The sequence below is a fragment of the Hyla sarda genome, unplaced genomic scaffold, assembly GCF_029499605.1.
Source record: "Hyla sarda isolate aHylSar1 unplaced genomic scaffold, aHylSar1.hap1 scaffold_2789, whole genome shotgun sequence".
Taxonomy (NCBI): Eukaryota; Metazoa; Chordata; class Amphibia; order Anura; family Hylidae; genus Hyla; species Hyla sarda.
Genome location: NW_026609492.1, coordinates 1 through 14,423, shown reverse-complemented (window position 1 = coordinate 14,423; position 14,423 = coordinate 1). Strand labels below are relative to the sequence as shown.

The 14,423-nt window shown below is 46.5% G+C and overlaps 5 non-coding genes and 2 pseudogenes across 5 annotated transcripts; all 7 read right to left on the bottom strand.

Moving 5' to 3' along the window:
* Positions 1-655: 655 nt before the first annotated feature.
* On the bottom strand, positions 656-846 carry LOC130326039 (U2 spliceosomal RNA). The gene has a single exon (XR_008870724.1). It is a non-coding gene; the product is annotated as a U2 spliceosomal RNA (small nuclear RNA).
* Positions 847-2,935: 2,089 nt separating this feature from the next.
* On the bottom strand, positions 2,936-3,115 carry LOC130326034 (U2 spliceosomal RNA; annotated as a pseudogene).
* A 686-nt stretch (positions 3,116-3,801) lies between these two features.
* On the bottom strand, positions 3,802-3,961 carry LOC130326035 (U2 spliceosomal RNA; annotated as a pseudogene).
* A 2,087-nt stretch (positions 3,962-6,048) lies between these two features.
* On the bottom strand, positions 6,049-6,239 carry LOC130326038 (U2 spliceosomal RNA). Its single transcript, XR_008870723.1, has one exon. It is a non-coding gene; the product is annotated as a U2 spliceosomal RNA (small nuclear RNA).
* Positions 6,240-8,333: 2,094 nt separating this feature from the next.
* On the bottom strand, positions 8,334-8,524 carry LOC130326037 (U2 spliceosomal RNA). Its single transcript, XR_008870722.1, has one exon. It is a non-coding gene; the product is annotated as a U2 spliceosomal RNA (small nuclear RNA).
* A 2,095-nt stretch (positions 8,525-10,619) lies between these two features.
* LOC130326036 (U2 spliceosomal RNA) lies at positions 10,620-10,810 on the bottom strand. Its single transcript, XR_008870721.1, has one exon. It is a non-coding gene; the product is annotated as a U2 spliceosomal RNA (small nuclear RNA).
* Positions 10,811-12,904: 2,094 nt separating this feature from the next.
* Positions 12,905-13,095, bottom strand: LOC130326025 (U2 spliceosomal RNA). The gene has a single exon (XR_008870713.1). It is a non-coding gene; the product is annotated as a U2 spliceosomal RNA (small nuclear RNA).
* Positions 13,096-14,423: the final 1,328 nt, after the last annotated feature.

The window sequence follows — 14,423 nt, the reverse complement described above, 5'->3', positions numbered from 1 at the left end:
AGCATAGCCTAACCCTCTGTACTTTGGTCTATATTGATGCGGGACATAGACAGCCAGCTGATGACCAATCCATTAGTGCAATGGATGGCTGGAAGCATTTGTCTTTGCCTTTGCAATACCACAGAAGCAATGCATGGTCAATGTACAGCAATGACACACCTGTGTGAACAGCCAGGAGACCCCCCCCCCCCCATGTTATGTTACATAGTTACATAGTTAGTACGGTCGAAAAAAGACATATGTCCATCACGTTCAACCAGGGAATTAAGGGGTAGGGGTGTGGCGCGATATTGGGGAAGGGATGAGATTTTATATTTCTTCATAAGCATTAATCTTATTTTGTCAATTAGGAACATTCAGCACCCACCCGCTATCAAGGCAGCTGCCTATCATGTCATGCCCTACCTGCACAGGTGTGCTGGCTACTCAAATGATCCAATTAAGGAGGCCATTTAGTCAGCAGCAGCAGAAGTCCTGTGCCTGGACGCTCCAACAGGGGCCAGACACAAGCAGAAGCAGAAGCAGCAGAAGCAGCAGCAGCACCACCTTTTGTTTTTTGGCTGCAGCAGCAGCAAGGCCCACAGGGCTGGCTAGCTGGCTAGCCAGCAAGCAGGTAGCAATGAAAGTAGGAATCTTTCTTTTTAACCCTGTAAGGGGGTGGTGCACTGTACCCGAAGATACTGCCATATCGGGTCAATGCATAGGGCGACGGAAGCAAGCTTCGAAATCGGCCCCCGTTCTCAAAAATCCATTTAATATATGGTCCCCAGATAGGGGACGTATCAGATATTAAACTGATAAGAACAGATACTACACTTGATCTTAGCCAAAAGGCCGAGAAGCGATAACCGTGAAAGGGGCGGGCCCAACAAGGTCCCCTTCATGGGCACTATCACTGCTTGCTGTCAGGGAGGCTGCCAGACAATTTTCCATGCACACTCTGGGCTGGGGGGCAGTCAACCACCAGTACACACAGCAGAACCTAAACCCATACCATTATTGCTAAGCAGCAAGACAGGGGCCCATTGCACTCCCACGGGGCCTTTTTAAATGCAATCCATAACCCGGATTTGCCAGGAACCCTTCTTACTCCTCCTACTTGCATGTGACACTGGGCTTAGGATCTGCATAGGAAACACACACACAAGCACACACCTACCTTTGTTGCCTGCAGATGCCTCCTTGGCTGTCCCCAAACGGTATCAAACCAACACCCACGGGAAGCTGTAAGCATAGAGGACATGCCTGCACCCCATTGGACTTACCTGTGTGGGTTAAATCCGGGTTATTTGACAACCTATGGCGGTGATGGTTCTGCTCAGGCAGAGCAGTGCTGATGCTCCTCATAAAGCTGTCGCTGCTGTGAAGGTTCTAGGTGACATCACAAATCCCTTTGGTTACATACACAACAAAGCTGGGTTGTTGTTGTTTACACTCTGCAAGGCCTGTGGAAGTGAGTGACATCATAGCACTGTAGTTCTGAGGGTTCAAGATGGATGCAACAATCTCCTGTTGCTTCTATGAAGGCCGTAATAGACGACATCACCAAACAGCTCCATAGTCACATACACAGCAAAGGAGAGATGTTGTTTACACCTAGTGATGTCAGTGGTATTGAGTGACATCACAGCACAGTGCTAAGGCTCCTGGGCCTGGACACAGCAGCGGCTGCAATATCTCAACGGAGAATACGTTTATATCTATATGTGTGTGTGCGCATATATATATATATATATATATATATATATATATATATATATATTTCTCCGCCGAAATCACTTTTAAACCCATTTCCACCTTTTTTTCCCTTCTCTTCCTCTTACTTTTTTTTCACGTTTTTTTACGTTTTTCTCCTTTTCGCCTCTTTTCTGGGCGTATTATTCTTCTTTTTCTTCTTTTTTTTCGTCTAATGCATACCCCATCAGTGCAGCAATGCTTATTCAATACCGCCAGCAGATGGAGACACTGGGGGATAATTTTCTAAGGATTTATACTGATTTTTCCTGTCTGAATTTGTCGCACAGAAAGTTGCAGGCCAAATATGTGTGACATTTCTGCGACTTTAGCTTCTAGAGCATTTTTACAACATTATACATAGGTGCTGAATACATAAAAAGCGACTGTTCAGCGACAGACAAGTCGCATCGGCTGAAAGTAGGCCAGAATGTCAGTCCATGTTGGAGCAGGTTTAGATACAGTCTAAAGCATAGATCTCAAAGTCTGTGCACAGAATTTAGCAAGGGCCTCGCACCTTCTGATGCATCAGGTAGGTGCACAATAGCATAGCCTAACCCTCTGTACTTTGGTCTATATTGATGCGGGACATAGACAGCCAGCTGATGACCAATCCATTAGTGCAATGGATGGCTGGAAGCATTTGTCTTTGCCTTTGCAATACCACAGAAGCAATGCATGGTCAATGTACAGCAATGACACACCTGTGTGAACAGCCAGGAGACCCCCCCCCCCCCCATGTTATGTTACATAGTTACATAGTTAGTACGGTCGAAAAAAGACATATGTCCATCACGTTCAACCAGGGAATTAAGGGGTAGGGGTGTGGCGCGATATTGGGGAAGGGATGAGATTTTATATTTCTTCATAAGCATTAATCTTATTTTGTCAATTAGGAACATTCAGCACCCACCCGCTATCAAGGCAGCTGCCTATCATGTCATGCCCTACCTGCACAGGTGTGCTGGCTACTCAAATGATCCAATTAAGGAGGCCATTTAGTCAGCAGCAGCAGAAGTCCTGTGCCTGGACGCTCCAACAGGGGCCAGACACAAGCAGAAGCAGAAGCAGCAGAAGCAGCAGCAGCACCACCTTTTGTTTTTTGGCTGCAGCAGCAGCAAGGCCCACAGGGCTGGCTAGCTGGCTAGCCAGCAAGCAGGTAGCAATGAAAGTAGGAATCTTTCTTTTTAACCCTGTAAGGGGGTGGTGCACTGTACCCGAAGATACTGCCATATCGGGTCAATGCATAGGGCGACGGAAGCAAGCTTCGAAATCGGCCCCCGTTCTCAAAAATCCATTTAATATATGGTCCCCAGATAGGGGACGTATCAGATATTAAACTGATAAGAACAGATACTTTTATCTAAAGCCGAGGAACGTGCTTTCGATTCACCCAAAGTGCAAGAAAAAGTGCAAACGTGTTACACTAAAAAAACGTGCACAAAGGATGCGGTCTATCGCAAGCCCTTCTCCGATAGGAGAGAGGCCCCCCAACAAACCTTACCCTTCGCCTCCGGACCAAAAGGTACCTGCGAGGTTCCAGGTTCGATGTCCCTTTTCGCCGAAGCTACTAGGGGACCACAAATGCTCCCGGCATCCCCCTTGGCGTTAGCCAAGGTATCTGCCCGCAGAGCCGATTACGGTAGGTACCCTGCCAAAGCAGGAGTACCCGGGGTGTTTGCAGGGAGGTGCGGAACCTAATGGCCACACACACCTCCCCTAGACCGCCAGGAGGGACACCCAGAAGGGCTACCGCATCCTGACCAATCCTGTGAACACACAACACGCAAAAAGTGACACAGTGAGACAAAAAAGAAATAAATAAGTGAATGTGTGCAGATATACTGCCCGGACATCCGGCCGGATCTATAAAAATTTCTCTGATCCTAGCCAGAAGGCCGGGAATCAAGAGGTGAGTGCCACAAGGTGAAGAGATTATGGTGCCCGTGCTTCAACTCAGTGAGTCTATTCTCCCAGTGAGTTTCGGCACCTCGGGGTCACCACTCCCCGAGGCACAAAAGTACCTCGGCTCTAGACCCTCTCAGCCTCATGGCGAGACCCGGAGGGAACAGGTCACATCGGGGCAGCCGTCGAGCTGATTCCTCAGAACCAGCCCCGGAAAGCCCTGGTACACCTGCATCCTCCATGCAGCACCCATCCCCACCAGCATGAAAACTGATAAGAACAGATACTACACTTGATCTTAGCCAAAAGGCCGAGAAGCGATAACCGTGAAAGGGGCGGGCCCAACAAGGTCCCCTTCATGGGCACTATCACTGCTTGCTGTCAGGGAGGCTGCCAGACAATTTTCCATGCACACTCTGGGCTGGGGGGCAGTCAACCACCAGTACACACAGCAGAACCTAAACCCATACCATTATTGCTAAGCAGCAAGACAGGGGCCCATTGCACTCCCACGGGGCCTTTTTAAATGCAATCCATAACCCGGATTTGCCAGGAACCCTTCTTACTCCTCCTACTTGCATGTGACACTGGGCTTAGGATCTGCATAGGAAACACACACACAAGCACACACCTACCTTTGTTGCCTGCAGATGCCTCCTTGGCTGTCCCCAAACGGTATCAAACCAACACCCACGGGAAGCTGTAAGCATAGAGGACATGCCTGCACCCCATTGGACTTACCTGTGTGGGTTAAATCCGGGTTATTTGACAACCTATGGCGGTGATGGTTCTGCTCAGGCAGAGCAGTGCTGATGCTCCTCATAAAGCTGTCGCTGCTGTGAAGGTTCTAGGTGACATCACAAATCCCTTTGGTTACATACACAACAAAGCTGGGTTGTTGTTGTTTACACTCTGCAAGGCCTGTGGAAGTGAGTGACATCATAGCACTGTAGTTCTGAGGGTTCAAGATGGATGCAACAATCTCCTGTTGCTTCTATGAAGGCCGTAATAGACGACATCACCAAACAGCTCCATAGTCACATACACAGCAAAGGAGAGATGTTGTTTACACCTAGTGATGTCAGTGGTATTGAGTGACATCACAGCACAGTGCTAAGGCTCCTGGGCCTGGACACAGCAGCGGCTGCAATATCTCAACGGAGAATACGTTTATATCTATATGTGTGTGTGCGCATATATATATATATATATATATATATATATATATATATATATTTCTCCGCCGAAATCACTTTTAAACCCATTTCCACCTTTTTTTCCCTTCTCTTCCTCTTACTTTTTTTTCACGTTTTTTTACGTTTTTCTCCTTTTCGCCTCTTTTCTGGGCGTATTATTCTTCTTTTTCTTCTTTTTTTTCGTCTAATGCATACCCCATCAGTGCAGCAATGCTTATTCAATACCGCCAGCAGATGGAGACACTGGGGGATAATTTTCTAAGGATTTATACTGATTTTTCCTGTCTGAATTTGTCGCACAGAAAGTTGCAGGCCAAATATGTGTGACATTTCTGCGACTTTAGCTTCTAGAGCATTTTTACAACATTATACATAGGTGCTGAATACATAAAAAGCGACTGTTCAGCGACAGACAAGTCGCATCGGCTGAAAGTAGGCCAGAATGTCAGTCCATGTTGGAGCAGGTTTAGATACAGTCTAAAGCATAGATCTCAAAGTCTGTGCACAGAATTTAGCAAGGGCCTCGCACCTTCTGATGCATCAGGTAGGTGCACAATAGCATAGCCTAACCCTCTGTACTTTGGTCTATATTGATGCGGGACATAGACAGCCAGCTGATGACCAATCCATTAGTGCAATGGATGGCTGGAAGCATTTGTCTTTGCCTTTGCAATACCACAGAAGCAATGCATGGTCAATGTACAGCAATGACACACCTGTGTGAACAGCCAGGAGACCCCCCCCCCCCCCATGTTATGTTACATAGTTACATAGTTAGTACGGTCGAAAAAAGACATATGTCCATCACGTTCAACCAGGGAATTAAGGGGTAGGGGTGTGGCGCGATATTGGGGAAGGGATGAGATTTTATATTTCTTCATAAGCATTAATCTTATTTTGTCAATTAGGAACATTCAGCACCCACCCGCTATCAAGGCAGCTGCCTATCATGTCATGCCCTACCTGCACAGGTGTGCTGGCTACTCAAATGATCCAATTAAGGAGGCCATTTAGTCAGCAGCAGCAGAAGTCCTGTGCCTGGACGCTCCAACAGGGGCCAGACACAAGCAGAAGCAGAAGCAGCAGAAGCAGCAGCAGCACCACCTTTTGTTTTTTGGCTGCAGCAGCAGCAAGGCCCACAGGGCTGGCTAGCTGGCTAGCCAGCAAGCAGGTAGCAATGAAAGTAGGAATCTTTCTTTTTAACCCTGTAAGGGGGTGGTGCACTGTACCCGAAGATACTGCCATATCGGGTCAATGCATAGGGCGACGGAAGCAAGCTTCGAAATCGGCCCCCGTTCTCAAAAATCCATTTAATATATGGTCCCCAGATAGGGGACGTATCAGATATTAAACTGATAAGAACAGATACTACACTTGATCTTAGCCAAAAGGCCGAGAAGCGATAACCGTGAAAGGGGCGGGCCCAACAAGGTCCCCTTCATGGGCACTATCACTGCTTGCTGTCAGGGAGGCTGCCAGACAATTTTCCATGCACACTCTGGGCTGGGGGGCAGTCAACCACCAGTACACACAGCAGAACCTAAACCCATACCATTATTGCTAAGCAGCAAGACAGGGGCCCATTGCACTCCCACGGGGCCTTTTTAAATGCAATCCATAACCCGGATTTGCCAGGAACCCTTCTTACTCCTCCTACTTGCATGTGACACTGGGCTTAGGATCTGCATAGGAAACACACACACAAGCACACACCTACCTTTGTTGCCTGCAGATGCCTCCTTGGCTGTCCCCAAACGGTATCAAACCAACACCCACGGGAAGCTGTAAGCATAGAGGACATGCCTGCACCCCATTGGACTTACCTGTGTGGGTTAAATCCGGGTTATTTGACAACCTATGGCGGTGATGGTTCTGCTCAGGCAGAGCAGTGCTGATGCTCCTCATAAAGCTGTCGCTGCTGTGAAGGTTCTAGGTGACATCACAAATCCCTTTGGTTACATACACAACAAAGCTGGGTTGTTGTTGTTTACACTCTGCAAGGCCTGTGGAAGTGAGTGACATCATAGCACTGTAGTTCTGAGGGTTCAAGATGGATGCAACAATCTCCTGTTGCTTCTATGAAGGCCGTAATAGACGACATCACCAAACAGCTCCATAGTCACATACACAGCAAAGGAGAGATGTTGTTTACACCTAGTGATGTCAGTGGTATTGAGTGACATCACAGCACAGTGCTAAGGCTCCTGGGCCTGGACACAGCAGCGGCTGCAATATCTCAACGGAGAATACGTTTATATCTATATGTGTGTGTGCGCATATATATATATATATATATATATATATATATATATATATATATATATTTCTCCGCCGAAATCACTTTTAAACCCATTTCCACCTTTTTTTCCCTTCTCTTCCTCTTACTTTTTTTTCACGTTTTTTTACGTTTTTCTCCTTTTCGCCTCTTTTCTGGGCGTATTATTCTTCTTTTTCTTCTTTTTTTTCGTCTAATGCATACCCCATCAGTGCAGCAATGCTTATTCAATACCGCCAGCAGATGGAGACACTGGGGGATAATTTTCTAAGGATTTATACTGATTTTTCCTGTCTGAATTTGTCGCACAGAAAGTTGCAGGCCAAATATGTGTGACATTTCTGCGACTTTAGCTTCTAGAGCATTTTTACAACATTATACATAGGTGCTGAATACATAAAAAGCGACTGTTCAGCGACAGACAAGTCGCATCGGCTGAAAGTAGGCCAGAATGTCAGTCCATGTTGGAGCAGGTTTAGATACAGTCTAAAGCATAGATCTCAAAGTCTGTGCACAGAATTTAGCAAGGGCCTCGCACCTTCTGATGCATCAGGTAGGTGCACAATAGCATAGCCTAACCCTCTGTACTTTGGTCTATATTGATGCGGGACATAGACAGCCAGCTGATGACCAATCCATTAGTGCAATGGATGGCTGGAAGCATTTGTCTTTGCCTTTGCAATACCACAGAAGCAATGCATGGTCAATGTACAGCAATGACACACCTGTGTGAACAGCCAGGAGACCCCCCCCCCCCCCCATGTTATGTTACATAGTTACATAGTTAGTACGGTCGAAAAAAGACATATGTCCATCACGTTCAACCAGGGAATTAAGGGGTAGGGGTGTGGCGCGATATTGGGGAAGGGATGAGATTTTATATTTCTTCATAAGCATTAATCTTATTTTGTCAATTAGGAACATTCAGCACCCACCCGCTATCAAGGCAGCTGCCTATCATGTCATGCCCTACCTGCACAGGTGTGCTGGCTACTCAAATGATCCAATTAAGGAGGCCATTTAGTCAGCAGCAGCAGAAGTCCTGTGCCTGGACGCTCCAACAGGGGCCAGACACAAGCAGAAGCAGAAGCAGCAGAAGCAGCAGCAGCACCACCTTTTGTTTTTTGGCTGCAGCAGCAGCAAGGCCCACAGGGCTGGCTAGCTGGCTAGCCAGCAAGCAGGTAGCAATGAAAGTAGGAATCTTTCTTTTTAACCCTGTAAGGGGGTGGTGCACTGTACCCGAAGATACTGCCATATCGGGTCAATGCATAGGGCGACGGAAGCAAGCTTCGAAATCGGCCCCCGTTCTCAAAAATCCATTTAATATATGGTCCCCAGATAGGGGACGTATCAGATATTAAACTGATAAGAACAGATACTACACTTGATCTTAGCCAAAAGGCCGAGAAGCGATAACCGTGAAAGGGGCGGGCCCAACAAGGTCCCCTTCATGGGCACTATCACTGCTTGCTGTCAGGGAGGCTGCCAGACAATTTTCCATGCACACTCTGGGCTGGGGGGCAGTCAACCACCAGTACACACAGCAGAACCTAAACCCATACCATTATTGCTAAGCAGCAAGACAGGGGCCCATTGCACTCCCACGGGGCCTTTTTAAATGCAATCCATAACCCGGATTTGCCAGGAACCCTTCTTACTCCTCCTACTTGCATGTGACACTGGGCTTAGGATCTGCATAGGAAACACACACACAAGCACACACCTACCTTTGTTGCCTGCAGATGCCTCCTTGGCTGTCCCCAAACGGTATCAAACCAACACCCACGGGAAGCTGTAAGCATAGAGGACATGCCTGCACCCCATTGGACTTACCTGTGTGGGTTAAATCCGGGTTATTTGACAACCTATGGCGGTGATGGTTCTGCTCAGGCAGAGCAGTGCTGATGCTCCTCATAAAGCTGTCGCTGCTGTGAAGGTTCTAGGTGACATCACAAATCCCTTTGGTTACATACACAACAAAGCTGGGTTGTTGTTGTTTACACTCTGCAAGGCCTGTGGAAGTGAGTGACATCATAGCACTGTAGTTCTGAGGGTTCAAGATGGATGCAACAATCTCCTGTTGCTTCTATGAAGGCCGTAATAGACGACATCACCAAACAGCTCCATAGTCACATACACAGCAAAGGAGAGATGTTGTTTACACCTAGTGATGTCAGTGGTATTGAGTGACATCACAGCACAGTGCTAAGGCTCCTGGGCCTGGACACAGCAGCGGCTGCAATATCTCAACGGAGAATACGTTTATATCTATATGTGTGTGTGCGCTATATATATATATATATATATATATATATATATATATATATATATATATTTCTCCGCCGAAATCACTTTTAAACCCATTTCCACCTTTTTTTCCCTTCTCTTCCTCTTACTTTTTTTTCACGTTTTTTTACGTTTTTCTCCTTTTCGCCTCTTTTCTGGGCGTATTATTCTTCTTTTTCTTCTTTTTTTTCGTCTAATGCATACCCCATCAGTGCAGCAATGCTTATTCAATACCGCCAGCAGATGGAGACACTGGGGGATAATTTTCTAAGGATTTATACTGATTTTTCCTGTCTGAATTTGTCGCACAGAAAGTTGCAGGCCAAATATGTGTGACATTTCTGCGACTTTAGCTTCTAGAGCATTTTTACAACATTATACATAGGTGCTGAATACATAAAAAGCGACTGTTCAGCGACAGACAAGTCGCATCGGCTGAAAGTAGGCCAGAATGTCAGTCCATGTTGGAGCAGGTTTAGATACAGTCTAAAGCATAGATCTCAAAGTCTGTGCACAGAATTTAGCAAGGGCCTCGCACCTTCTGATGCATCAGGTAGGTGCACAATAGCATAGCCTAACCCTCTGTACTTTGGTCTATATTGATGCGGGACATAGACAGCCAGCTGATGACCAATCCATTAGTGCAATGGATGGCTGGAAGCATTTGTCTTTGCCTTTGCAATACCACAGAAGCAATGCATGGTCAATGTACAGCAATGACACACCTGTGTGAACAGCCAGGAGACCCCCCCCCCCCCCCATGTTATGTTACATAGTTACATAGTTAGTACGGTCGAAAAAAGACATATGTCCATCACGTTCAACCAGGGAATTAAGGGGTAGGGGTGTGGCGCGATATTGGGGAAGGGATGAGATTTTATATTTCTTCATAAGCATTAATCTTATTTTGTCAATTAGGAACATTCAGCACCCACCCGCTATCAAGGCAGCTGCCTATCATGTCATGCCCTACCTGCACAGGTGTGCTGGCTACTCAAATGATCCAATTAAGGAGGCCATTTAGTCAGCAGCAGCAGAAGTCCTGTGCCTGGACGCTCCAACAGGGGCCAGACACAAGCAGAAGCAGAAGCAGCAGAAGCAGCAGCAGCACCACCTTTTGTTTTTTGGCTGCAGCAGCAGCAAGGCCCACAGGGCTGGCTAGCTGGCTAGCCAGCAAGCAGGTAGCAATGAAAGTAGGAATCTTTCTTTTTAACCCTGTAAGGGGGTGGTGCACTGTACCCGAAGATACTGCCATATCGGGTCAATGCATAGGGCGACGGAAGCAAGCTTCGAAATCGGCCCCCGTTCTCAAAAATCCATTTAATATATGGTCCCCAGATAGGGGACGTATCAGATATTAAACTGATAAGAACAGATACTACACTTGATCTTAGCCAAAAGGCCGAGAAGCGATAACCGTGAAAGGGGCGGGCCCAACAAGGTCCCCTTCATGGGCACTATCACTGCTTGCTGTCAGGGAGGCTGCCAGACAATTTTCCATGCACACTCTGGGCTGGGGGGCAGTCAACCACCAGTACACACAGCAGAACCTAAACCCATACCATTATTGCTAAGCAGCAAGACAGGGGCCCATTGCACTCCCACGGGGCCTTTTTAAATGCAATCCATAACCCGGATTTGCCAGGAACCCTTCTTACTCCTCCTACTTGCATGTGACACTGGGCTTAGGATCTGCATAGGAAACACACACACAAGCACACACCTACCTTTGTTGCCTGCAGATGCCTCCTTGGCTGTCCCCAAACGGTATCAAACCAACACCCACGGGAAGCTGTAAGCATAGAGGACATGCCTGCACCCCATTGGACTTACCTGTGTGGGTTAAATCCGGGTTATTTGACAACCTATGGCGGTGATGGTTCTGCTCAGGCAGAGCAGTGCTGATGCTCCTCATAAAGCTGTCGCTGCTGTGAAGGTTCTAGGTGACATCACAAATCCCTTTGGTTACATACACAACAAAGCTGGGTTGTTGTTGTTTACACTCTGCAAGGCCTGTGGAAGTGAGTGACATCATAGCACTGTAGTTCTGAGGGTTCAAGATGGATGCAACAATCTCCTGTTGCTTCTATGAAGGCCGTAATAGACGACATCACCAAACAGCTCCATAGTCACATACACAGCAAAGGAGAGATGTTGTTTACACCTAGTGATGTCAGTGGTATTGAGTGACATCACAGCACAGTGCTAAGGCTCCTGGGCCTGGACACAGCAGCGGCTGCAATATCTCAACGGAGAATACGTTTATATCTATATGTGTGTGTGCGCATATATATATATATATATATATATATATATATATATATATATATATATATCTCCGCCGAAATCACTTTTAAACCCATTTCCACCTTTTTTTCCCTTCTCTTCCTCTTACTTTTTTTTCACGTTTTTTTACGTTTTTCTCCTTTTCGCCTCTTTTCTGGGCGTATTATTCTTCTTTTTCTTCTTTTTTTTCGTCTAATGCATACCCCATCAGTGCAGCAATGCTTATTCAATACCGCCAGCAGATGGAGACACTGGGGGATAATTTTCTAAGGATTTATACTGATTTTTCCTGTCTGAATTTGTCGCACAGAAAGTTGCAGGCCAAATATGTGTGACATTTCTGCGACTTTAGCTTCTAGAGCATTTTTACAACATTATACATAGGTGCTGAATACATAAAAAGCGACTGTTCAGCGACAGACAAGTCGCATCGGCTGAAAGTAGGCCAGAATGTCAGTCCATGTTGGAGCAGGTTTAGATACAGTCTAAAGCATAGATCTCAAAGTCTGTGCACAGAATTTAGCAAGGGCCTCGCACCTTCTGATGCATCAGGTAGGTGCACAATAGCATAGCCTAACCCTCTGTACTTTGGTCTATATTGATGCGGGACATAGACAGCCAGCTGATGACCAATCCATTAGTGCAATGGATGGCTGGAAGCATTTGTCTTTGCCTTTGCAATACCACAGAAGCAATGCATGGTCAATGTACAGCAATGACACACCTGTGTGAACAGCCAGGAGACCCCCCCCCCCCCCCATGTTATGTTACATAGTTACATAGTTAGTACGGTCGAAAAAAGACATATGTCCATCACGTTCAACCAGGGAATTAAGGGGTAGGGGTGTGGCGCGATATTGGGGAAGGGATGAGATTTTATATTTCTTCATAAGCATTAATCTTATTTTGTCAATTAGGAACATTCAGCACCCACCCGCTATCAAGGCAGCTGCCTATCATGTCATGCCCTACCTGCACAGGTGTGCTGGCTACTCAAATGATCCAATTAAGGAGGCCATTTAGTCAGCAGCAGCAGAAGTCCTGTGCCTGGACGCTCCAACAGGGGCCAGACACAAGCAGAAGCAGAAGCAGCAGAAGCAGCAGCAGCACCACCTTTTGTTTTTTGGCTGCAGCAGCAGCAAGGCCCACAGGGCTGGCTAGCTGGCTAGCCAGCAAGCAGGTAGCAATGAAAGTAGGAATCTTTCTTTTTAACCCTGTAAGGGGGTGGTGCACTGTACCCGAAGATACTGCCATATCGGGTCAATGCATAGGGCGACGGAAGCAAGCTTCGAAATCGGCCCCCGTTCTCAAAAATCCATTTAATATATGGTCCCCAGATAGGGGACGTATCAGATATTAAACTGATAAGAACAGATACTACACTTGATCTTAGCCAAAAGGCCGAGAAGCGATAACCGTGAAAGGGGCGGGCCCAACAAGGTCCCCTTCATGGGCACTATCACTGCTTGCTGTCAGGGAGGCTGCCAGACAATTTTCCATGCACACTCTGGGCTGGGGGGCAGTCAACCACCAGTACACACAGCAGAACCTAAACCCATACCATTATTGCTAAGCAGCAAGACAGGGGCCCATTGCACTCCCACGGGGCCTTTTTAAATGCAATCCATAACCCGGATTTGCCAGGAACCCTTCTTACTCCTCCTACTTGCATGTGACACTGGGCTTAGGATCTGCATAGGAAACACACACACAAGCACACACCTACCTTTGTTGCCTGCAGATGCCTCCTTGGCTGTCCCCAAACGGTATCAAACCAACACCCACGGGAAGCTGTAAGCATAGAGGACATGCCTGCACCCCATTGGACTTACCTGTGTGGGTTAAATCCGGGTTATTTGACAACCTATGGCGGTGATGGTTCTGCTCAGGCAGAGCAGTGCTGATGCTCCTCATAAAGCTGTCGCTGCTGTGAAGGTTCTAGGTGACATCACAAATCCCTTTGGTTACATACACAACAAAGCTGGGTTGTTGTTGTTTACACTCTGCAAGGCCTGTGGAAGTGAGTGACATCATAGCACTGTAGTTCTGAGGGTTCAAGATGGATGCAACAATCTCCTGTTGCTTCTATGAAGGCCGTAATAGACGACATCACCAAACAGCTCCATAGTCACATACACAGCAAAGGAGAGATGTTGTTTACACCTAGTGATGTCAGTGGTATTGAGTGACATCACAGCACAGTGCTAAGGCTCCTGGGCCTGGACACAGCAGCGGCTGCAATATCTCAACGGAGAATACGTTTATATCTATATGTGTGTGTGCGCATATATATATATATATATATATATATATATATATATATATATATATATATATTCTCCGCCGAAATCACTTTTAAACCCATTTCCACCTTTTTTTCCCTTCTCTTCCTCTTACTTTTTTTTCACGTTTTTTTACGTTTTTCTCCTTTTCGCCTCTTTTCTGGGCGTATTATTCTTCTTTTTCTTCTTTTTTTTCGTCTAATGCATACCCCATCAGTGCAGCAATGCTTATTCAATACCGCCAGCAGATGGAGACACTGGGGGATAATTTTCTAAGGATTTATACTGATTTTTCCTGTCTGAATTTGTCGCACAGAAAGTTGCAGGCCAAATATGTGTGACATTTCTGCGACTTTAGCTTCTAGAGCATTTTTACAACATTATACATAGGTGCTGAATACATAAAAAGCGACTGTTCAGCGACAGACAAGTCGCATCGGCTGAAAGTAGGCCAGAATG